This window comes from Crinia signifera, chromosome 2 (genome assembly GCF_055691185.1).
Source record: "Crinia signifera chromosome 2, ASM5569118v1, whole genome shotgun sequence".
NCBI classification, from domain to species: Eukaryota; Metazoa; Chordata; class Amphibia; order Anura; family Myobatrachidae; genus Crinia; species Crinia signifera.
In genome coordinates, this window is record NC_139218.1 from 400,922,621 (window position 1) to 400,947,240 (window position 24,620).

General features: G+C 45.3%; 1 protein-coding gene across 1 annotated transcript in view; it reads right to left on the reverse strand.

The window, feature by feature from the left end:
• The window catches only part of RHOG (ras homolog family member G), a 70,072-nt gene that overhangs the window by 35,369 nt on the left and 10,083 nt on the right, over window positions 1-24,620 (reverse strand). The window lies entirely within an intron of this gene.

The window sequence follows — 24,620 nt, forward strand, 5'->3', positions numbered from 1 at the left end:
TTAATACTAGCAATACAGAAGATATATAATAGTGGGTTGTTTGGCGTAAATACTCCGCTTACGTGCGGTAGCACCGCTTGGCTCCCGTTCGGATGCGGTATTCCCGAGCATACTCTGTAATACTCTGTAATACCGTGCCGAATCGGAGTGTTTCTCCCGCACACGCATGATTTGTATGTCGTCCGTAAACACGCCCTGTTCTTAAAGAGTGAGTCCGTCCGAATGCGGAGGACACGTGGGCGTTTCTACGGACGATGGCCGCATGCGGCAAAACACCGTGGCGTGCGGACCGCTCCGTAAGAATGCGGGAATTTCCGCACAGATCAGAATAAAGGCCAAGGTTCTGACTGCAGGGAATGCTGGGAGCAGGTGTTAGCCATAAGACAACTATCATTGGGCCAAATTCAGGTTGGTTTGCAAAAGCAAACTCCTTCTTTAATGGACAAAACCATGCTGCACTGCAGGTGGGGCAGATGTAACAGGTGCAGAGAGAGTTACATTTGGGAGGGGTGTTTTCAAACTGATTACTATATTGCAGTGTAAGAATAATGCAGCCGGTATTTACCCTGCACAGAAACAAAATAACTCACCAAAAACGAACTCTCTCTGCACATGTTACATCTGCCCCACCTTCAGTGCAGCATGGTGTTTTCACCCCCCATGGTCACTTTACATCAATAGGGAGACTACTAAGATGGGAGTTCTATTAAGGTGCCCATTCTGTCCTCCCTCGGAAAGTGTCCTCCTTTAATGGGTCGGGGGGAAGGGGAGCTGCCCACATAAGGGGTGTGGTGGCGGGGGCAGTCTGGGGTGACGTCCTGCGCGCCTGCTCCGCCCTCTCGGGTGCAGAATAGGTCTATAACACAACCAAGGCGCGGGGTGTGTGTGTGTCAGGGCCCTGGAGTTGCACACAGTATGTGGGCTGTACAACGAGATTGCACATGTCAGTGAGGCCGGTTTCACACATTCCGGCTCCTGCCGGACGGTGAAATCCCGCATGGCCAGGGAGCCGTGCCGCACACAGTAGTTTATCATGGAGCGATAGTGTCCATTTACAACTAATGTGTGCGGCACGGCTCCCTGGCCATGCGGGATTTCACCGTCCGGCAGGAGCCGGAGTGTGTGAAACCGGCCTAAGAAATGACATTGCACATGTCAGTAAGATCTCTGGAGGAGATTTCAGCATTGCCTCTACCTAACCGGACGCTCGTTCACTTCTGCATTTTGTTGTTGGAGAATTGCGACAATTGCCGATAAGCCCCTTTCCCGGTATAGCGCTGGCTGCCGCTGTGCGTCCTTGTGTAAGCTCTTTCTAAATGACAGTGATTAGGGAACTGCTGACATTCTGGTGCGGTCCCTGTCTGCACGTAGGAAGAAAGGCGCAGTGTCCAGGACAAAGCAGCGCACAGAGTATGCGCCTGATTCAGACCCAGTCACTGGGCTGTGAGTGTTGGGAGACCAGCGATCATGTAAACGCTGCCCACGCCGCCTGGCACACGCGACATCCACCCACCACTGGTTTTCCACCTGTTTGCAGCCGCCACCGGTCTAGCCGTGACGTCAGCGTCCCTCCCTCCCAGCGCCCGGGCAGCGACTGCAGTTTCCGGGGCACTCCCACAAAACACTGACATTCTGCCCGGCACCTGTCAATCATCTTGTGAACGGCCAGCGATAGCTTACCATTGTTGGCTGTGTTCTCAAGCACAGCTCACGCATGCACACTATGCACACATGGTAGTTCGATAATCGTGCATGCTCCAACTTCAGTGATCAGGCCCACAGACACAGTCACACGCAGTATATAAGTTCTGTTCTGCTCCGTATACAGACAAAGGGCCTTATTCTAGTTCACGCTTTCTGACAAAATCCTTCTTAGACGGATAAAACCATGTGCACTGCAGGTGGGGCAGATGTTATTTGTGCAGAGAGAATTCGATTTGGGTGAGGTTTTACTTCAAAGATCTATATTGCAGTGTAAAATAAAGCAGCCACTATTTACCCTGCACAGAAACAAAACACCTCACCCAAATCTAATTCTCTCTGCACATTTTACATCTGCCCCCCCCCCCCCCCCCCGGTTGAGTCGGATGGTTCCGAATGCTGACGGACGGCCGATGGTTGGTGTTTGCGCATGTGCAGAGGTGTATCTGCGAATGTGCGAACGCCGCGCACATCCGAATACTGCGTGAATTCTGTACAGAAAATGATCGGTTGTAGCAATCCGAACAGGGGGTGGAGAGGGGCGTGAAGGGCTGTTTGGGCTCATTACCATATGCGTACGCCCCGGGTTTCATGGGCATTCCCATGAAAACTGGGGCGTACGTATGGTAATCCGGCCGTGACGCACGTGTGGGGGGCGGACATATGACATAGCCGGATGCCAGCTGCCCGCCCATATCCCTGATTTTGCACAGAGAAATGCCCGAGTGGTCTGGAGCACTCTATGCTGTCTGACCGCTGGGTCCAGCATTCGATGGTCGGCGACCATCGAATGATGGTTAAAGTTCCCGCAGATGGAGGTGTTCACATGAAAAATCCACTCCGTTCATTCGGCATCTTACCGCATTCGGACGATGTGAGCGATCCGTACGGAAGGCGGGGCTAAGAACACTCATTTCCTGTCCGAAAATACGCATCTGTCCAATTCAACTAGAATAAGGGCCATGGTTTTGTCCATCTAGGAAGGATTTTGTCAGGAAGAGTGAACAGGAATAAGGCCCGCAGTCACATACAGTATACAAGTTCTGTTCTGCTCCATATACAGACACAGTCACACGCAGTATACAAGTTCTGTTCTGCTCCTTATACAGACACAGTCACACACAGTATACAAGTTCTGTTCTGCTCCGTATACAGCCTCAGTCACACACAGTATACAAGTTCTGTTCTGCTCCGTATACAGACACAGTCACACGCAGTATACAAGTTCTGTTCTGCTCCTTATACAGACACAGTCACACACAGTATACAAGTTCTGTTCTGCTCCGTATACAGACAGTCACATGCAGTATACAAGTTCTGTTCTGCTCCGTATACAGACACAGTCACACGCAGTATACAAGTTCTGTTCTGCTCCATATACAGCCTCAGTCACGCAGTATACAAGTTCTGTTCTGTTCCATATACAGACAAAGTCACACGCAGTATACAAGTTCTGTTCTGCTCCGTATACAGACACAGTCACACACAGTATACAAGTTCTGTTCTGCTCCGTATACAGACACAGTCACACACAGTATACAAGTTCTGTTCTGCTCCGTATACAGACAGTCACATGCAGTATACAAGTTCTGTTCTGCTCCGTATACAGACACAGTCACACGCAGTATACAAGTTCTGTTCTGCTCCATATACAGCCTCAGTCACGCAGTATACAAGTTCTGTTCTGTTCCATATACAGACAAAGTCACACGCAGTATACAAGTTCTGTTCTGCTCCGTATACAGACACAGTCACACACAGTATACAAGTTCTGTTCTGCTCCGTATACAGACACAGTCACACACAGTATACAAGTTCTGTTCTGCTCCGTATACAGACACAGTCACATGCAGTATACAAGTTCTGTTCTGCTCCGTATACAGCCTCAGTCACACACAGTATACAAGTTCTGTTCTGCTCCGTATACAGACACAGTCACACGCAGTATACAAGTTCTGTTCTGCTCCTTATACAGACACAGTCACACACAGTATACAAGTTCTGTTCTGCTCCTTATACAGACACAGTCACACACAGTATACAAGTTCTGTTCTGCTCCGTATACAGCCTCAGTCACACACAGTATACAAGTTCTGTTCTGCTCCGTATACAGACACAGTCACACGCAGTATACAAGTTCTGTTCTGCTCCTTATACAGACACAGTCACACACAGTATACAAGTTCTGTTCTGCTCCGTATACAGCCTCAGTCACACACAGTATACAAGTTCTGTTCTGCTCCGTATACAGACACAGTCACACGCAGTATACAAGTTCTGTTCTGCTCCTTATACAGACACAGTCACACACAGTATACAAGTTCTGTTCTGCTCCGTATACAGACAGTCACATGCAGTATACAAGTTCTGTTCTGCTCCGTATACAGACACAGTCACACGCAGTATACAAGTTCTGTTCTGCTCCATATACAGCCTCAGTCACGCAGTATACAAGTTCTGTTCTGTTCCATATACAGACAAAGTCACACGCAGTATACAAGTTCTGTTCTGCTCCGTATACAGACACAGTCACACACAGTATACAAGTTCTGTTCTGCTCCGTATACAGACACAGTCACACACAGTATACAAGTTCTGTTCTGCTCCGTATACAGACAGTCACATGCAGTATACAAGTTCTGTTCTGCTCCGTATACAGACACAGTCACACGCAGTATACAAGTTCTGTTCTGCTCCATATACAGCCTCAGTCACGCAGTATACAAGTTCTGTTCTGTTCCATATACAGACAAAGTCACACGCAGTATACAAGTTCTGTTCTGCTCCGTATACAGACACAGTCACACACAGTATACAAGTTCTGTTCTGCTCCGTATACAGACACAGTCACACACAGTATACAAGTTCTGTTCTGCTCCGTATACAGACACAGTCACATGCAGTATACAAGTTCTGTTCTGCTCCGTATACAGACACAGTCACATGCAGTATACAAGTTCTGTTCTGCTCCGTATACAGACACAGTCACACACAGTATACAAGTTCTGTTCTGCTCCGTATACAGACACAGTCACATGCAGTATACAAGTTCTGTTCTGCTCCGTATACAGACACAGTCACAATCAGTATACAAGTTCTGTTCTGCTCCATATATAGACACAGTCACACGCAGTATACAAGTTCTGTTCTGCTCCATATACAGCCTCAGTCATGCAGTATACAAGTTCTGTTCTGTTCCATATACAGACACAGTCACACGCAGTATACAAGTTCTGTTCTGCTCCATATACAGACACAGTCACAAGCAGTATACATGTTCTGTTCCACATACAGACACAGTCACACACAGTATACAAGTTCTGTTCTGCTCCGTATACAGACACAGTCACACGCAGCTTACAAGTTCTGTTCTGCTCCGTATACAGAAGCAGTCACACGCAGCTTACAAGTTCTGTTCTGCTCCGTATACAGAAGCAGTCACATGCAGTATACAAGTTCTGTTCTGCTGCGTATACAGACAGTCACACTCAGTATACAAGTTCTGTTCTGCTCCATATACAGACACAGTCACATGCAGTATACAAGTTCTGTTCTGCTCCATATATAGCCTCAGTCACGCAGTATACAAGTTTTGTTGTGCTCCATATACAGACAGTCACACGCAGTATACAAGTTCTGTTATGTTCCGTATACAGAAACAGTCACACTCAGTATACAAGTTCTGTTCTGCTCTGTATACAGACACAGTCACATAGAGTATACAAGTTCTGTTCTGCTCCATATACATACACAGTCACACGCAGTATACAAGTTCTGTTCTGCTCCGTATACAGACACAGTCACACACAGTATACAAGTTCTGTTCCGCTCCATATACAGCCTCAGTCACGCAGTATACAAGTTCTGTTGTGCTCCATATACAGACAGTCACATGCAGTATACAAGTTATGTTCTGTTCCATATACAGACTCAGTCACACACAGTATACAAGTTCTGTTCTGCTCCATATACAGACACAGTCACACTCAGTATACAAGTTCTGTTCCGCTCCATATACAGCCTCAGTCACGCAGTATACAAGTTCTGTTGTGCTCCATATACAGACAGTCACATGCAGTATACAAGTTATGTTCTGTTCCATATACAGACTCAGTCACACACAGTATACAAGTTCTGTTCTGCTCCATATACAGACACAGTCACACTCAGTATACAAGTTCTGTTCTGCTCCATATACAGACTTAGTCACACACAGTATACAAGTTCTGTTCTGCTCTGTATACAGACACAGTCACATACAGTATACAGGTTCTGTTCTGCTCCATATACAGACTCAGTCACACACAGTATACAAGTTCTGTTCTGCTCCGTATACAGACTCAGTCACACACAGTATACAAGGTCTGTTCTGCACCATATACAGACTCAGCCACACAGTATACAAGGTCGTTTCTGCTCTGTATACAGACACAGTAACAGGCAGTATACAAGTCCTGTTCTGCTCTCTATACAGATTCAGTCACATGCAGTATACAAGTTATGTTCTGTTCCATATACAGACTCAGTCACACACAGTATATAAGTTCTGTTCTGCTCCATATACAGACACAGTCACACTCAGTATACAAGTTCTGTTCTGTATACAGACACAGTCACACGCAGTATACAAGTTCTGTTCTGCTCTGTATACAGACACAGTCACACGCAGTATACAAGTTCTGTTCTGCTCTGTATACAGACACAGTCACACGCAGTATACAAGTTCTGTCTGCTCCATTTACAGACACAGTCACACGCAGTATACAAGTTCTGTTCTGTATACAGACATAGTCACACGCAGTATACAAGTTCTGTTCTGTATACAGACACAGTCACACGCAGTATACAAGTTCTGTTCTGCTCTGTATACAGACACAGTCACACGCGGTATACAAGTTCTGTCTGCTCCATTTACAGACACAGTCACACGCAGTATACAAGTTCTGTTCTGCACCATATACAGCCTCAGTCACGCAGTATACAAGTTCTGTTCTGCTCCATATACAGACACAGTCACACGCAGTATACAAATTCTGTTCTGCTCCATATACAGACAGTCACATGCAGTATACAAGTTCTGTTGTGCTCCATATACAGACAGTCACATGCAGTATACAAGTTCTATTGTGCTCCATATACAGACAGTCACATGCAGTATACAAGTTCTGTTCCATATACAGACTCATTCACGCAGTATACAAGTTCTGTTGTGCTCCATATACAGACAGTCACATGCAGTATACAAGTTCTGTTCTGCTGCGTATATAGACTCAGTCACACTCAGTATACAAGTTCCGTTGTGCTCCATATACAGAAAGTCACATGCAGTATACAAGTTCTGTTGTGCTCTGTAAACAGACACAGTCACATGCAGTATACAAGTTCTATTCTGCTCCGTATACAGACACAGTCACAGGCAGTATACAAGTTCTATTCTGCTCCGTATACAGACTCAGTCACATGCAGTATACAAGTTCTGTTCTGCTGCATATACAGCGAATAAGGTGGCGCTGCGTGTATTAGTGGTGTAGTGGTGTCTCACTGTGTGAATGAGGTGATGCTGTGCATTAGCAGTGTATCAGTGTGTAACTGTGTGAATGAGGTGGTGCTGGGTGTATTAGCGGTGTAGCGTGGTGGTAGTGTGTCACTGTGTTAATGAGGTGGTGCTGGTTGTATTAGAGGTGTACATGGTGGTAGTGTGTCACTGTGTGAATGAGGTGGTGCTGGGAGTATTAGTGGTGTAGCAGAGAGGTAGTGTGTCACTGTGTGCATGAGGTGGTGCTGGGTGTATTAGAGGTGTAGCGTGGTGGTAGTGTGTCACTGTGTGAATGAGGTGGTGCTGGGGGTATTAGTGGCGTAGCAGGATGGTAGTGTGTCACTGTGTGAATGAGGTGGTGCTGGGTGTATTAGCGGTGTAGCAGTGTGCAACTGTGTGAATGAGGTGGTGATGAGGGTATTAGTGGTGTAGTAGGGTGGTAGTGTGTCACTGTGTGAATGAGGTGGTGCTGGGGGTATTAGTGGTGTAGCAGAGTGGTAGTGTGTCACTGTGTGAATGAGGTGGTGCTGGGTGTATTAGCGGTGTGTCACTGTGTGAATGAGGTGGTGCTGAGGGTATTAGTGGTGTAGTAGGGTGGTAGTGTGTCACTGTGTGAATGTGGTGGTGCTGGGGGTATTAGTGGTGTAGCAGGGTGGTAGTGTGTCACTGTGTGAATGAGGTGGTGCTGGGTGTATTAGTGGTGTGTCACTGTGTGAATGAGGTGGTGCTGGGGGTATTAGTGGGGTAGTAGGGTGGTAGTGTGTCACTGTGTGAATGAGGTGCTGCTGGGGGTATTAGTGGTGTAGCAGGGAGGTAGTGTGTCACTGTGTGAATGTGGTGGAGCTGGGTGTATTAGTGGTATAGCAGGGTGGTAGTGTGTCACTGTGTGAATGAGGTGGTGCTGGGGGTATTAGTGGTGTAGCAGAATGGTAGTGTGTCACTATGTGAATGAGGTGGTGCTGGGTGTATTAGCGGTGTAGCGGTGTGTCACTGTGTGAATGAGGTGGTGCTGGGTGTATTAGCGGTGTGTCACTGTGTGAATGAGGTAGTGCTGAGGGTATTAGCGGTGTATTAGGGTGGTAGTGTGTCACTGTGCGAATGAGGTGGTGCTGTGGGTATTAGTGGTGTAGTAGGGTGGTAGTGTGTCACTGTGTGAATGTGGTGGTGCTGGGGGTATTAGCGGTGTAGCAGGGTGGTAGTGTGTCACTGTGTGAATGAGGTGGTGCTGGGTGTATTAGTGGTGTAGCAGGGTGGTAGTGTGTCACTGTGTGAATGAGGTGGTGCTGATGGTATTAGTGGTGTAGTAGGGAGGTAGTGTGTCACTGTGTGAATGTGGTGGAGCTGGGTGTATTAGTGGTGTAGCAGGGTGGTAGTGTGTCACTGTGTGGATGAGGTGGTGCTGGGGGTATTAGTGGTGTAGCAGGGTGGTAGTGTGTCACTGTGTGAATGTGGTGGTGCTGGGGGTATTAGTGGTGTAGCAGGGTGGTAGTGCGTCACTGTGTGAATGAGGTGGTGCTGAGTGTATTAGCGGTGTAGCGGTGTGTCACTGTGTGAATGAGGTGGTGCTGGGTGTATTAGCGGTGTGTCACTGTGTGAATGAGGTGGTGCTGGGGGTATTAGTGGTGTAGCAGAGTGGTAGTGTGTCACTGTGTGAATGAGGTGGTGCTGGGTGTATTAGCGGTGTGTCACTGTGTGAATGAGGTGGTGCTGAGGGTATTAGTGGTGTAGTAGGGTGGTAGTGTGTCACTGTGTGAATGTGGTGGTGCTGGGGGTATTAGTGGTGTAGCAGGGTGGTAGTGTGTCACTGTGTGAATGAGGTGGTGCTGGGTGTATTAGTGGTGTGTCACTGTGTGAATGAGGTGGTGCTGGGGGTATTAGTGGGGTAGTAGGGTGGTAGTGTGTCACTGTGTGAATGAGGTGCTGCTGGGGGTATTAGTGGTGTAGCAGGGAGGTAGTGTGTCACTGTGTAAATGTGGTGGAGCTGGGTGTATTAGTGGTATAGCAGGGTGGTAGTGTGTCACTGTGTGAATGAGGTGGTGCTGGGGGTATTAGTGGTGTAGCAGAATGGTAGTGTGTCACTATGTGAATGAGGTGGTGCTGGGTGTATTAGCGGTGTAGCGGTGTGTCACTGTGTGAATGAGGTGGTGCTGGGTGTATTAGCGGTGTGTCACTGTGTGAATGAGGTAGTGCTGAGGGTATTAGCGGTGTATTAGGGTGGTAGTGTGTCACTGTGCGAATGAGGTGGTGCTGTGGGTATTAGTGGTGTAGTAGGGTGGTAGTGTGTCACTGTGTGAATGTGGTGGTGCTGGGGGTATTAGCGGTGTAGCAGGGTGGTAGTGTGTCACTGTGTGAATGAGGTGGTGCTGGGTGTATTAGTGGTGTAGCAGGGTGGTAGTGTGTCACTGTGTGAATGAGGTGGTGCTGATGGTATTAGTGGTGTAGTAGGGAGGTAGTGTGTCACTGTGTGAATGTGGTGGAGCTGGGTGTATTAGTGGTATAGCAGGGTGGTAGTGTGTCACTGTGTGGATGAGGTGGTGCTGGGGGTATTAGTGGTGTAGCAGGGTGGTAGTGTGTCACTGTGTGAATGTGGTGGTGCTGGGGGTATTAGTGGTGTAGCAGGGTGGTAGTGCGTCACTGTGTGAATGAGGTGGTGCTGAGTGTATTAGCGGTGTAGCGGTGTGTCACTGTGTGAATGAGGTGGTGCTGGGTGTATTAGCGGTGTGTCACTGTGTGAATGAGGTGGTGCTGAGGGTATTAGTGGTGTAGTAGGGTGGTAGTGTGTCACTGTGTGAATGAGGTGGTTCTGTGGGTATTAGTGGTGTAGTAGGGTGGTAGTGTGTCACTGTGTGAATGTGGTGGTGCTGGGGATATTAGTGGTGTAGCAGGGTGGTAGTGTGTCACTGTGTGAATGAGGTGGTGCTGGGTGTATTAGCGGTGTAGCGGTGTGTCACTGTGAATAAGGTGGTGCTGGGTGTATTAGCGGTGTGTCACTGTGTGAATGAGGTGGTGCTGAGGGTATTAGTGGTGTAGTAGGGTGGTAATGTGTCACTGTGTGAATGAGGTGGTGCTGGGGGTATTAGTGGTGTACCAGAGTGGTAGTGTGTCACTGTGTAAATGAGGTGGTGCTGGGTGTATTAGCGGTGTAGCGGTGTGTCACTGTGTGAATGAGGTGGTGCTGGGGGTATTAGTGGGGTAGTAGGGTGGTAGTGTGTCACTGTGTGAATGAGGTGCTGCTGGGGGTATTAGTGGTGTAGCAGGGTGGTAGTGTGTCACTGTGTGAATGAGGTGGTGCTGGGGGTATTAGTGGTGTAGCAGGGTGGTAGTGTGTCACTGTGTGAATGAGGTGGTGCTGGGTGTATTAGCAGTGTAGCGGTGTGTCACTGTGTGAATGAGGTAGTGCTGAGGGTATTAGCGGTGTATTAGGGTGGTAGTGTGTCACTGTGTGAATGAGGTGGTGCTGTGGGTATTAGTGGTGTAGTAGGGTGGTAGTGTGTCACTGTGTGAATGTGGTGGTGCTGGGGGTATTAGTGGTGTAGTAGGGTGGTAGTGTGTCACTGTGTGAATGAGGTGGTGCTGGGTGTATTAGCGGTGTAGCGGTGTGTCACTGTGTGAATGAGGTGGTGCTGGGGGTATTAGTGGTGTAGTAGGGTGGTAGTGTGTCACTGTGTGAATGAGGTGCTGCTGGGGGTATTAGTGGTGTAGCAGAGATGTAGTGTGTCACTGTGTGAATGAGGTGGTGCTGTGTGTATTAGCGGCGTAGCAGGGAGGTAGTGTGTCACTGTGTGAATGTGGTGAAGCTGGGTGTATTAGTGGTGTAGCTGAGTGGTAGTGTGTCACTGTGTGATTGAGGTGGAGCTGGGTGTATTAGCGGTGTATTAGGGAGCGAGTGTGTCACTGTGTGAATGAGGTGCTGCTGGGGGTATTAGTGGTGTAGCAGAGATGTAGTGTGTCACTGTGTGAATGAGGTGTTGCTGGGTGTATTAGCGGTGTAGCAGAGTGGTAGTGTGTCACTGTGTGAATGAGGTGGTGCTGGGTGTATTAGCGGTGTATTAGGGAGGTAGTGTGTCACTGTGGTAATGAGGTGGTGCTGGGTGTATTAGCGGTGTAGCAGGGTGGTAGTGTGTCACTGTGTTAATGAGGTGGTGCTGGGTGTATTAGCGGTGTAGCAGAGTGGTAGTGTGTCACTGTGTTAATGAGGTGGTGCTGGGTGTATTAGCAGTGTAGCAGCGTGGTAGTGTGTCACTGTGTTAATGAGGTGGTGCTGGGTGTATTAGCGGTGTAGTAGTGTGGTAGTGTGTCACTGTGTGAATGAGGTGGTGCTGGGGTAATAGTGGTGTAGCAGGGAGGTAGTGTGTCACTGTGTGAATGAGGTGGTGCTGGGTGTATTAGTGGTGTAGCAGAGTGGTAGTGTGTCACTGTGTGAATGAGGTGGTGCTGGGGGTATTAGCGGTGTAGCAGAGAGGTAGTGTGTCACTGTGTGAATGAGGTGGTGCTGGGGTAATAGTGGTGTAGCAGGGAGCAGTGGCGTAAGTTTGTTCCAGTTGCCGGAGCCAAGATAAATATTGGTCGTCCCCCCACGCACACACATAACATACACTACCTTATATAAATATATGTATGCATGTATGTACTATATGCATGTTATAGAAATGGTGTGATGTCTATAGTCCTCTTAGGAGGTGGAATCAGCCACAGAAGAGATATAAATAGCTTTAATTTAACTGGTTCAAACTCACAGGAGAGGGGAGGTGCCCCCTTAGGAGCAGGAGCCCGGTGGCAGATGACTCCATAGCGTCCCAGAGTTATGCCTCTGGCAGGGAGGTAGTGTGTCACTGTGTGATTGATGTGGTGCTGGATGTATTAGCAGTGTAGCAGGGAGGAAGTGTGTCACTGTGTGAATGAGGTGGTGCTGGGTGTATTAGCGGTGTATCAAAGTGGTAGTGTGTCACTGTGTGAATGAGGTGGTGCTGGGTGTATTAGCGGCGTAGAAGGGAGGTAGTGTGTCACTGTGTTAATGAGGTGGTGCTGGGTGTATTAGCGGTGTATCAGAGTGGTAGTGTGTCACTGTGTAAATGAGGTGGTGCTGGGGGTATTAGCGGTGTAGCAGGGAGGTAGTGTGTCACTGTGTGAATGAGGTGGTGCTGGGGTATTAGTGCTGTAGCAGAGTGGTAGTGTGTCACTGTGTTAATGAGGTGGTGCTGGGTGTATTAGTGGTGTAGCAGAGTGGTAGTGTGTCACTGTGTTAATGAGGTGGTGCTGGGGGTATTAGCGGTGTAGCAGAGTGGTAGTGTGTCACTGTGTTAATGAGGTGGTGCTGGGTGTATTAGTGGTGTAGCAGAGTGGTAGTGTGTCACTGTGTGAATGAGGTGGTGCTGGGTGTATTAGCGGCGTAGCAGGGAGGTAGTGTGTCACTGTGTTAATGAGGTGGTGCTGGGTGTATTAGCGGTGTATCAGAGTGGTAGTGTGTCACTGTGTAAATGAGGTGGTGCTGGGGGTATTAGCGGTGTAGCAGGGAGGTAGTGTGTCACTGTGTGAATGAGGTGGTGCTGGGGTATTAGTGCTGTAGCAGAGTGGTAGTGTGTCACTGTGTTAATGAGGTGGTGCTGGGTGTATTAGTGGTGTAGCAGAGTGGTAGTGTGTCACTGTGTTAATGAGGTGGTGCTGGGGGTATTAGCGGTGTAGCAGAGTGGTAGTGTGTCACTGTGTTAATGAGGTGGTGCTGGGTGTATTAGTGGTGTAGCAGAGTGGTAGTGTGTCACTGTGTGAATGAGGTGGTGCTGGGGGTATTAGCGGTGTAGCAGAGAGGTAGTGTGTCACTGTGTGAATGAGGTGGTGCTGGGGTAATAGTGGTGTAGCAGGGAGGTAGTGTGTCACTGTGTGAATGAGGTGGTGCTGGGTGTATTAGTGGTGTAGCAGAGTGGTAGTGTGTCACTGTGTGAATGAGGTGGTGCTGGGGGTATTAGCGGTGTAGCAGAGAGGTAGTGTGTCACTGTGTGAATGAGGTGGTGCTGGGGTAATAGTGGTGTAGCAGGGAGCAGTGACGTAAGTTTGTTCCAGTTGCCCGGAGCCAAGATAAATATTGGTCGTCCCCCCACGCACACACATAACATACACTACCTTATATAAATATATGTATGCATGTATGTACTATATGCATGTTATAGAAATGGTGTGATGTCTATAGTCCTCTTAGGAGGTGGAATCAGCCACAGAAGAGATATGAATAGCTTTAATTTAACTGGTTCAAACTCACAGGAGAGGGGAGGTGCCCCCTTAGGAGCAGGAGCCCGGTGGCAGATGACTCCATAGCGTCCCAGAGTTATGCATCTGGCAGGGAGGTAGTGTGTCACTGTGTGAATGATGTGGTGCTGGGTGTATTAGTGGTATAGGAGTGTGTCACTGTGAGAATGTGATGTGTGTATCTCTCTGTAGTATAGATAAGGCAGAGCTAAGGAGTCTTGCCATAAGAAGTCTCCACATGCAGTAACTTTATCACATAAACCTGTGCTGCCCTCTAGTGGTATTTACCAAAACTTCTCTTTTGTAATTCCAGATGTATTTCTGTTGGGAGATATGGATTGCACACCTGGATGGGACTGGGAGGCATGGCTGTGTCCTTACTGTGACATGCTCCCACTGTGATGTGGAAGGTCCTATTAGTGCTATAGTGTTTAGAGCAGGGGTGGCTAAACCTGTAGGTGAGTATGAATTGGGGACAGCAGAAGGTGCGTATGAATGGAGGACAGCAGAAGGTGTATATGAATGGAGGACAGCAGTAGGTGTATATGAATGGAGGATAGGAGAAGGTGTATATGAATGGAGGATAGGAGAAGGTGTATATGAATGGAGGACAGCAGAAGGTGTGTATGAATGGAGGACAGCAGAAGCTGTATATGAATGGAGGACAGCAGAAGGTGTGTATGAATGGAGGATAGGAGAAGGTGTGTATGAATGGAGGACAGCAGAAGGTGTGTATGAATGGAGGATAGGAGAAGGTGTATATAAATGGGGATAGGAGAAGGTGTATATGAATGGAGGACAGCAGTAGGTGTATATGAATGGAGGATAGGAGAAGGTGTATATGAATGGCGGACAGCAGTAGGTGTATATGAATGGAGGATAGGAGAAGATGTATATAAATAGAGGACAGGAGTAGGTGTATATGAATGGAGGATAGGAGAAGGTGTATATGAATAGAGGACAGCAGTAGGTGTATATGAATGGAGGACAGCAGAAGGCGTATATGAATGGAGGATAGGAGAAGGTGTATATGAATGGAGGATAGGAGAAGGTGTATATGAATGGAGGATAGGAGAAGGTGTATATGAATGGAGGACAGCAGTAGGTGTATATGAATGGAGGATAGGAGAAGGTGTATATGAATGGAGGATAGGAGAAGGTGTATATGAATGGAGGATAGTAAAAGGTGTATATGAATGGAGGACAGCAGAAGGTGTATATGAATGGAGGATAGGAGAAGGCGTATATGAATGGAGGACAGCAGTAGGCGTATAGGAATGGAGAACAGCAGTAGGCGTATAGGAATGGAGGACAGCAGTAGGCGTGTATGAATGGAGGACAGCAGAAGATGTATATGAATGGGGGACAGCAGAAGAGGTATATGAATGGAGGACAGCAGAAGGTGTATATGAATGGGGAACAGTAGAAGGTGTATATGAATGGAGGATAGGAGAAGGTGTGTATGAATGGTGGACAGCAGAAGGTGTGTATGAATGGAGGATAGGAGAAGGTGTGTATAAATGGGGATAGGAGAAGGTGTATATGAATGGAGGACAGCAGTAGGTGTATATGAATGGAGGATAGGAGAAGGTGTATATGAATGGAGGACAGCAGTAGGTGTATATGAATGGAGGATAGGAGAAGGTGTATATGAATGGAGGATAGGAGAAGGTGTATATGAATGGAGGATAGGAGAAGGTGTATATGAATGGTGGATAGGAGTAGGTGTATATGAATGGAGGATAGGAGAAGGCGTATATGAATGGAGGACAGCAGTAGGCGTATAGGAATGGAGGACAGCAGTAGGCGTATAGGAATGGAGGACAGCAGTAGGCGTGTATGAATGGAGGACAGCAGAAGATGTATATGAATGGGGACAGCAGAAGAGGTATATGAATGGAGGACAGCAGAAGGTGTATATGAATGGGGGACAGCAGAAGAGGTATATGAATGGAGGACAGCAGAAGGTGTATATGAATGGGGAACAGTAGAAGGTGTATATGAATAGAGGACAGGAGTAGGTGTATATGAATGGAGGACAGCAGAAGGTGTATATGAATGGGGACAGTAGAAGGTGTATATGAATGGAGGACAGCAGAAGGTGTATATGAATGGAGGACAGCAGAAGGTGTATATGAATGGAGGACAGCAGAAGGTGTATATGAATGGAGGACAGCAGAAGGTGTATATGAATGGGGAACAGTAGAAGGTGTATATGAATGGAGAACAGCAGAAGGTGTGTATGAATGGAGGACAGCAGAAGGTGTGTATGAATGGTGGACAGCAGAAGGTGTATATGAATGGAGGATAGGAGAAGGTTTATATGAATGGAGGACATTAGAAGATGTATATGAATGGAGGACAGCAGAAGGTGTATATGAATGGGGAACAGTAGAAGGTGTATATGAATAGAGAACAGTAGAAGGTGTATATGAATGGAGAACAGCAGAAGGTGTGTATGAATGGAGGACAGTAGAAGGTGTATATGAATGGGGAACAGTAGAAGGTGTATATGAATGGAGGTCAGCAGAAGGTGTATATGAATGGAGGACAGCAGAAGAGGTATGTGAATGGGGAACAGCAGAAGATGTATATGAATGGAGGACAGCAGAAGGTGTATATGAATGGAGGACAGCAGAAGGTGTATATGAATGGAGGACAGCAGTAGGTGTATATGAATGGAGGATAGGAGAAGGTGTATATGAATGGAGGACAGCAGTAGGTGTATATGAATGGAGGATAGGAGAAGGTGTATATGAATGGAGGACAGCAGTAAGTGTATATGAATGGAGGATAGGAGAAGGTGTATATGAATGGAGGACAGCAGTAGGTGTATAGGAATGGAGGACAGCAGTAGGCGTGTATGAATGGAGGACAGCAGAAGATGTATATGAATGGGGGACAGCAGAAGAGGTATATGAATGGGGAACAGTAGAAGATGTATATGAATGGGGGACAGCAGAAGAGGTATATGAATGGGGAACAGTAGAAGATGTATATAAATGGGGGACAGCAGAAGAGGTATATGAATGGGGAACAGTAGAAGATGTATATGAATGGGGGACAGCAGAAGAGGTATATGAATGGAGGACAGCAGAAGGTGTATATGAATGGAGGACAGCAGAAGGTGTATATGAATGGGGAACAGTAGAAGGTGTATATGAATGGAGGACAGCAGAAGGTGTATATGAATGGAGGACAGCAGAAGGTGTATATGAGTAGGGAACAGTAGAAGGTGTATATGAATGGGGAACAGTAGAAGGTGTATATGAATGGAGGACAGCAGAAGGTGTATATGAATGGAGGACAGCAGTAGGTGTATATGAATGGTGGATAGGAGAAGGTGTATATGAATGGAGGACAGCAGTAGGTGTATATGAATGGAGGATAGGAGAAGGTGTATATGAATGGAGGACAGCAGTAGGTGTATAGGAATGGAGGACAGCAGTAGGCGTGTATGAATGGAGAACAGTAGAAGGTGTGTATGAATGGAGGACAGCAGAAGATGTATATGAATGGGGGACAGCAGAAGAGGTATATGAATGGGGAACAGTAGAAGATGTATAAGAATGGATGACAGCAGAAGGTGTGTATGAATGGAGGACAGCAGAAGATGTATATGAATGGAGGACAGCAGAAGGTGTATATGAATGGAGGACAGCAGAAGGTGTATATGAATGGAGGACAGCAGAAGGTGTATATGAATAAGGAACAGTAGAAGGTGTATATGAATGGAGGATAGTAGAAGGTGTATATGAATGGGGAACAGTAGAGGGTGTATATTAATGGAGGACAGCAGAAGGTGTATATGAATGGGGAACAGTAGAAGGTGTATATGAATGGGGAACAGTAGAAGGTGTGTATGAATGGAGGACAGCAGCAGGTTTGTATGAATGGAGGACATTAGAAGATGTATATGAATGGAGGACAGCAGAAGAGGTATGTGAATGGGGAACAGTAGAAGATGTATATGAATGGAGGACAGCAGTCGGCGTGTATGAATAGAGGACAGCAGTAGGTGTATATGAATGGAGGACAGCAGAAGGTGTATATGAATGGGGAACAGTAGAAGGTGTATATGAATGTAGGATAGTAGAAGGTGTATATGAATGGGGGACAGTAGAAGGTGTATATGAATGGAGGACAGCAGAAGGTGTATATGAATGGAGGATAGGAGAATGTGTATATGAATGGAGGACAGCAGAAGATGTATATGAAGGAGGGACAGTAGAAGGTGTATAGGAATGGAGGACAGCAGAAGGTGTATATGAATGGAGGACAGCAGAAGGTGTATATGAATGGAGGACAGCAGAAGGTGTATATGAATGGAGGACAGCAGAAGGTGTATATGAATGGGGAACAGTAGAAGGTGTATATGAATGGAGGACAGTATAAGGTGTATATGAATGGAGGACAGCAGAAGGTGTATATGAAGGGGGGACAGTAGAAGGCATATATGAATAGAGGACAGCAGAAGGTGTATATGAATGGAGGACAGTAGAAGGTGTATATGAATGGAGGACAGCAGAAGATGTATATGAATGGAGGACAGCAGAAGATGTATATGAATGGGGGACAGTAGAAGGCATATATGAATAGAGGACAGCAGAAGGTGTATATGAATGGAGGACAGTAGAAGGTGTATATGAATGGTGGACAGCAGAAGGTGTATATGAATGGAGGACAGCAGAAGGTGTATATGAATGGAGGACAGCAGAAGATGTATATGAATGGGGAACAGTAGAAGGTGTATATGAATGGAGGACAGCAGAAGATGTATATGAATGGGGAACAGTAGAAGGTGTATATGAATGGGGAACAGTAGAAGGTGTATATGAATGGTGGACAGCAGAAGGTGTATATGAATGGAGGACAGCAAAAGGTGTATATGAATCAAAATCAGCTAAATGTGAGTGGGACATGTGCCTAGCCAGGGCCAGATTAAAGCAGGGGCAAAAGGGGTCAGTATCCCTGGGCCCCCCTCTAGCTAGGGGCCCCCTGTGGTTGGCATGTATTTTCTAAATGTGCATGGGTAGTGCTGTAGCTTCACCTATCTGCCAATGTGACAATGATTAATGGTGCTGAGCATGGGGTGCCAAGGCACACTGACATTACTGGGAGTTGACTAATCAGTCCCATGACACTTTGCACAAGAGGGCAGAGTCTGAGAGGTTTATGCTGAGCTCTGATTGGTGGAGCTCATTACATGCTTCTCAGGCCCATGGAGGACAGCAGCAGCAGCCAAGTCATGGGAGGGTTTTTAATCAGAGGCAATACTGGGACTGTGAGGTTTCCTACAGTTCTACAGAGTAAGCCGTTACCCATTGACCAAGTTTATACTGCCTTTACTCTGTGTTTTGACAGTGTAATATTCTCCCATGCAGTTAGCGGCAAGTAATGGCAAGTGGGCCCCCTGTCTAAAGTGCCCCGTGCCCCCCGAAGGCTTAATCTGGCACTGTGCCTAACGTCTGCATTTGGTGATCTATCACCAAATAATAAAAGCCGAGGAGAGAGAGAAATGTTGTCGTCTGAGGTTTGTGATGTATTGTATGGAGAGAGGTTATGGGTGTTATAGTGCCTGTTATGCTTTAAAGCTGTCTCAGGGAGTGTTCTGACTGAGGTACAGGCCGGCTAAACTAGGGATTAATATAAGTGGGGCTGCCCCAAAAATAACCCGGGTCCAGAGTGCAGTACAAACATGGTCAGACCTGGTTTGGAATTGTGTACAAAAACCAGGGTTGGAACTGGGACTTTAGTGGAAAAATGGAATAGATAACTGAGGTGCTAATGTGTAAATACCATACCCTCCTAAATGACCCATTGCATTCGGTACACAATGCTCTGTTCCTTGTCTTCCCTGGTAATGTATGATTGCCAGCACCTGTGGTGAAACACCCTTCTCGTCAATTACCTAGTTCCACACAGGTGATGGCAATCATACATTACCAGGGAAGCCCAGCAGCAGAGCATTGTGTACCGAATGCAATGGGTCATGTTGGGAGGTATGAAATACGGGTGAGTGACGGATGTAACTGCTTTGGAGGAAATACCACGGAGTAACATGAAGGAAAGCAGTTTGTGGGACGTTGTGACTGAATTAAATCTAAAGATAATTAGGTTTAGACCACTATGAAGTTGCGAATACTGTACCTGTTTGTTAATGTTGCGAATACTGTACCTGTTTGTTAATGTTGCGAATACTGCACCTGTTTGTTAATGTTGCGAATACTGCACCTGTTTGTTAATGTTGCGAATACTGTACCTGTTTGTTAATGTTGTGAATACTGTACCTGTCTGTTAATGTTGTGAATACTGTACCTGTTTGTTAATGTTGCGAATACTGTACCTGTTTGTTAATGTTGTGAATACTGTACCTGTTTGTTAATGTTGCGAATACTGTACCTGTCTGTTAATGTTGCGAATACTGTACCTGTTTGTTAATGTTGTGAATACTGTACCTGTCTATTAATGTTGTGAATACTGTACCTGTTTGTTAATGTTGTGAATACTGTACCTGTTTGTTAATGTTGCGAATACTGTACCTGTCTGTTAATGTTGCGAATACTGTACCTGTTTGTTAATGTTGTGAATACTGTACCTGTTTGTTAATGTTGTGAATACTGTACCTGTTTGTTAATGTTGCGAATACTGCACCTGTTTGTTAATGTTGCGAATACTGTACCTGTCTGTTAATGTTGCGAATACTGTACCTGTTTGTTAATGTTGCGAATACTGTACTTGTTTGTTAATGTTGCGAATACTGTACCTGTTTGTTAATGTTGCGAATACTGTACCTGTTTGTTAATGTTGCGAATACTGTACCGTTTTGTTAATGTTGCAAATACTGTACCTGTTTGTTAATGTTGCGAATACTGTACCTGTTTGTTAATGTTGTAAATACTGTACCTGTTTTTTAATGTTGCGAATACTGTACCTGTTTGTTAATGTTGTGAATACTGTACCTGTTTGTTAATGTTGCGAATACTGTACCTGTTTGTTAATGTTGTGAATACTGTACCTGTTTGTTAATGTTGTGAATACTGTACCTGTTTGTTAATGTTGCGAATACTGTACCTGTTTGTTAATGTTGTGAATACTGTACCTGTTTGTTAATGTTGCGAATACTGCACCTGTTTGTTAATGTTGCGAATACTGTACCTGTCTGTTAATGTTGCGAATACTGTACCTGTCTGTTAATGTTGCGAATACTGTACCTGTTTGTTAATGTTGCGAATATTGTACCTGTTTGTTAATGTTGCGAATACTGTACCTGTTTGTTAATGTTGTGAATACTGTACCTGTTTGTTAATGTTGCGAATACTGTACCTGTCTGTTAATGTTGCGAATACTGTACCTGTTTGTTAATGTTGCGAATACTGTACCTGTTTGTTAATGTTGCGAATACTGCACCTGTCTGTGAATGTTGTGCATACTGTACCTGTCTGTGAATGTTGTGCATACTGTACCTGTCTGTTAATGTTGCGAATACTGTACCTGTTTGTTAATGTTGCGAATACTGTACCTGTCTGTTAATGTTGCGAATACTGTACCTGTCTGTTAATGTTGCGAATACTGTACCTGTTTGTTAATGTTGTGAATACTGTACCTGTCTGTGAATGTTGTGCATACTGTACCTGTCTGTTAATGTTGCGAATACTGTACCTGTTTGTTAATGTTGCGAATACTGTACCTGTCTGTTAATGTTGCGAATACTGTACCTGTCTGTTAATGTTGCGAATACTGTACCTGTCTGTTAATGTTGCGAATACTGTACCTGTCTGTTAATGTTGCGAATACTGTACCTGTTTGTTAATGTTGCGAATACTGTACCGTTTTGTTAATGTTGCAAATACTGTACCTGTTTGTTAATGTTGCGAATACTGTACCTGTTTGTTAATGTTGTAAATACTGTACCTGTTTGTTAATGTTGCGAATACTGTACCTGTTTGTTAATGTTGTGAATACTGTACCTGTTTGTTAATGTTGCGAATACTGTACCTGTTTGTTAATGTTGTGAATACTGTACCTGTTTGTTAATGTTGTGAATACTGTACCTGTTTGTTAATGTTGCGAATACTGCACCTGTTTGTTAATGTTGCGAATACTGTACCTGTCTGTTAATGTTGCGAATACTGTACCTGTCTGTTAATGTTGCGAATACTGTACCTGTTTGTTAATGTTGTGAATACTGTACCTGTTTGTTAATGTTGTGAATACTGTACCTGTTTGTTAATGTTGCGAATACTGCACCTGTTTGTTAATGTTGCGAATACTGTACCTGTCTGTTAATGTTGCGAATACTGTACCTGTTTGTTAATGTTGCGAATACTGTACTTGTTTGTTAATGTTGCGAATACTGTACCTGTTTGTTAATGTTGCGAATACTGTACCTGTTTGTTAATGTTGCGAATACTGTACCGTTTTGTTAATGTTGCAAATACTGTACCTGTTTGTTAATGTTGCGAATACTGTACCTGTTTGTTAATGTTGTAAATACTGTACCTGTTTGTTAATGTTGCGAATACTGTACCTGTTTGTTAATGTTGGGAATACTGTACCTGTTTGTTAATGTTGCGAATACTGTACCTGTTTGTTAATGTTGTGAATACTGTACCTGTTTGTTAATGTTGTGAATACTGTACCTGTTTGTTAATGTTGCGAATACTGCACCTGTTTGTTAATGTTGCGAATACTGTACCTGTCTGTTAATGTTGCGAATACTGTACCTGTCTGTTAATGTTGCGAATACTGTACCTGTTTGTTAATGTTGCGAATATTGTACCTGTTTGTTAATGTTGCGAATACTGTACCTGTTTGTTAATGTTGTGAATACTGTACCTGTTTGTTAATGTTGCGAATACTGTACCTGTCTGTTAATGTTGCGAATACTGTACCTGTTTGTTTATGTTGCGAATACTGTACCTGTTTGTTAATGTTGCGAATACTGCACCTGTCTGTGAATGTTGTGCATACTGTACCTGTCTGTGAATGTTGTGCATACTGTACCTGTCTGTTAATGTTGCGAATACTGTACCTGTTTGTTAATGTTGCGAATACTGTACCTGTCTGTTAATGTTGCGAATACTGTACCTGTCTGTTAATGTTGCGAATACTGTACCTGTTTGTTAATGTTGCGAATACTGTACCTGTCTGTGAATGTTGTGCATACTGTACCTGTCTGTTAATGTTGCGAATACTGTACCTGTTTGTTAATGTTGCGAATACTGTACCTGTCTGTTAATGTTGCGAATACTGTACCTGTCTGTTAATGTTGCGAATACTGTACCTGTTTGTTAATGTTGTGAATACTGTACCTGTCTGTTAATGTTGCGAATACTGTACCTGTCTGTTAATGTTGCGAATACTGTACCTGTCTGTTAATGTTGCGAATACTGTACCTGTTTGTGAATGTTGTGAATACTGTACCTGTCTGTTAATGTTGCGAATACTGTACCTGTCTGTTAATGTTGCGAATACTGTACCTGTCTGTTAATGTTGCGAATACTGTACCTGTCTGTTAATGTTGCGAATACTGTACCTGTCTGTTAATGTTGCGAATACTGTACCTGTCTGTTAATGTTGCGAATACTGTACCTGTTTGTTATTGTTGTGCAATGTTTCACAGTTTTTTTTTCTCCTAACTATTAATGTTCTAACACTTAGCGATTGGAACACTAGATGGGAATTCTATTTCAGATGGGATGTTGCTATGGGCAACAAATCAGAAGCTACTTATTCATTATTTAGCACCTTCTAGAAAATAATAGATAGAAGCGGATTGGTTGCCAATAGCAACATCCCATGTGAAATAGAAATCCCATCTTAGTACATTTACCCCAAAGTGTTCCAATCGCTAAGTGCTGGGAAATGAACAGTGAAACATTGCACAACATTAACAGACAGGTACAGTATTCACAACATTAACAGACAGGTACAGTATTCGCAACCTTTACAGATGTAACTTCACAATGGTCTAAACCTAATTATCTTTAGTTTTAATTCAAACACACTGTCCCACAAATTCCCCTTTTAAGTGATATCCTATTAGCAGTGGTGCTTTACCGTTTCCCCCCGGGGTTATCCAATTAGTTCTGTAAGCTGGCACCTATCGAGGATTGTGCTTCGTGTGGAGACCCGATTCTGGGAACTTCCCCACATCTATGGGGCAGATGTATACAAAGCCTTAACAAGAGATAAATTCAAGGGTGATAATGGGGTAGATGTATTAAGCCTGGAGAAGAGATAAACTGGAGATAAAGTGGAGATAACTTGGAAGAGATAACGCAGCAGCCAATCAGCTGTGTTTGAAATATGACAGTTGGGATCTGATTGGCTGGTGCGTTATCTCCTTCCACTTTATCTCCAGTTTATCTCTTCACCAGGCTTAATACATCTGCCCCATTAAGAGATAAACGTCCAGCCAATCACCTCCTAACTGCCATGTTACAGGCTGTGTTTGAAAACAGTCAGTAAGGAGCTGATTGGCTGGCTGTTTATCTCTCCTTATCACACCTGCATTTATCTTTTGTTAAGGCTTAATACATCTGCCCCAATGCTTGAGAATGGTTCATTTACTGCACAATAAAAACGGACAGTAATTGGATCGGCCAATAGAGGGTAAAGAGCCTGGTTGTGCTGTGTGTAACCTGCAGAGAATAGGATTCCCACCTTGTGTATTTCAGCACCTGCTGCCCAGTACAGCTGACCCTACTACTAAGATATATTACGGCTAGTTAACACAGGCTACCAGTGAGGCCAATGTTTAACTATTCAAAGGTGATAAATTGCTCTGTGTTTGACACCAGCCCATAATGCTTTCATTAACTACGCCTCACCCAGCAACATTCCAAATCCTGCTGTTCCCAATGTCTCTGTAGCCACATTAGTGCTCCCAGGCGGAGGGAGGACGGCAGGGTGATAGAGATGAGCACATGGTGAGCGGAGAGTGGCAGATAGTAGGGTGATAGAGAGGTGATTAGGGCCAGACCAATGCAGCCTAACTGCAGGATTGCTGGAATAATCTCTGGGCCTAATTCTAATCTGATCAGTCCCCCACGTGTTCGCACAGGGGACCGATGTTGATGTGCAGGGCTTCTCTGCTGGCGCCTTCAGAGACTTGCATTTTCTCCATTTCTACATGGCG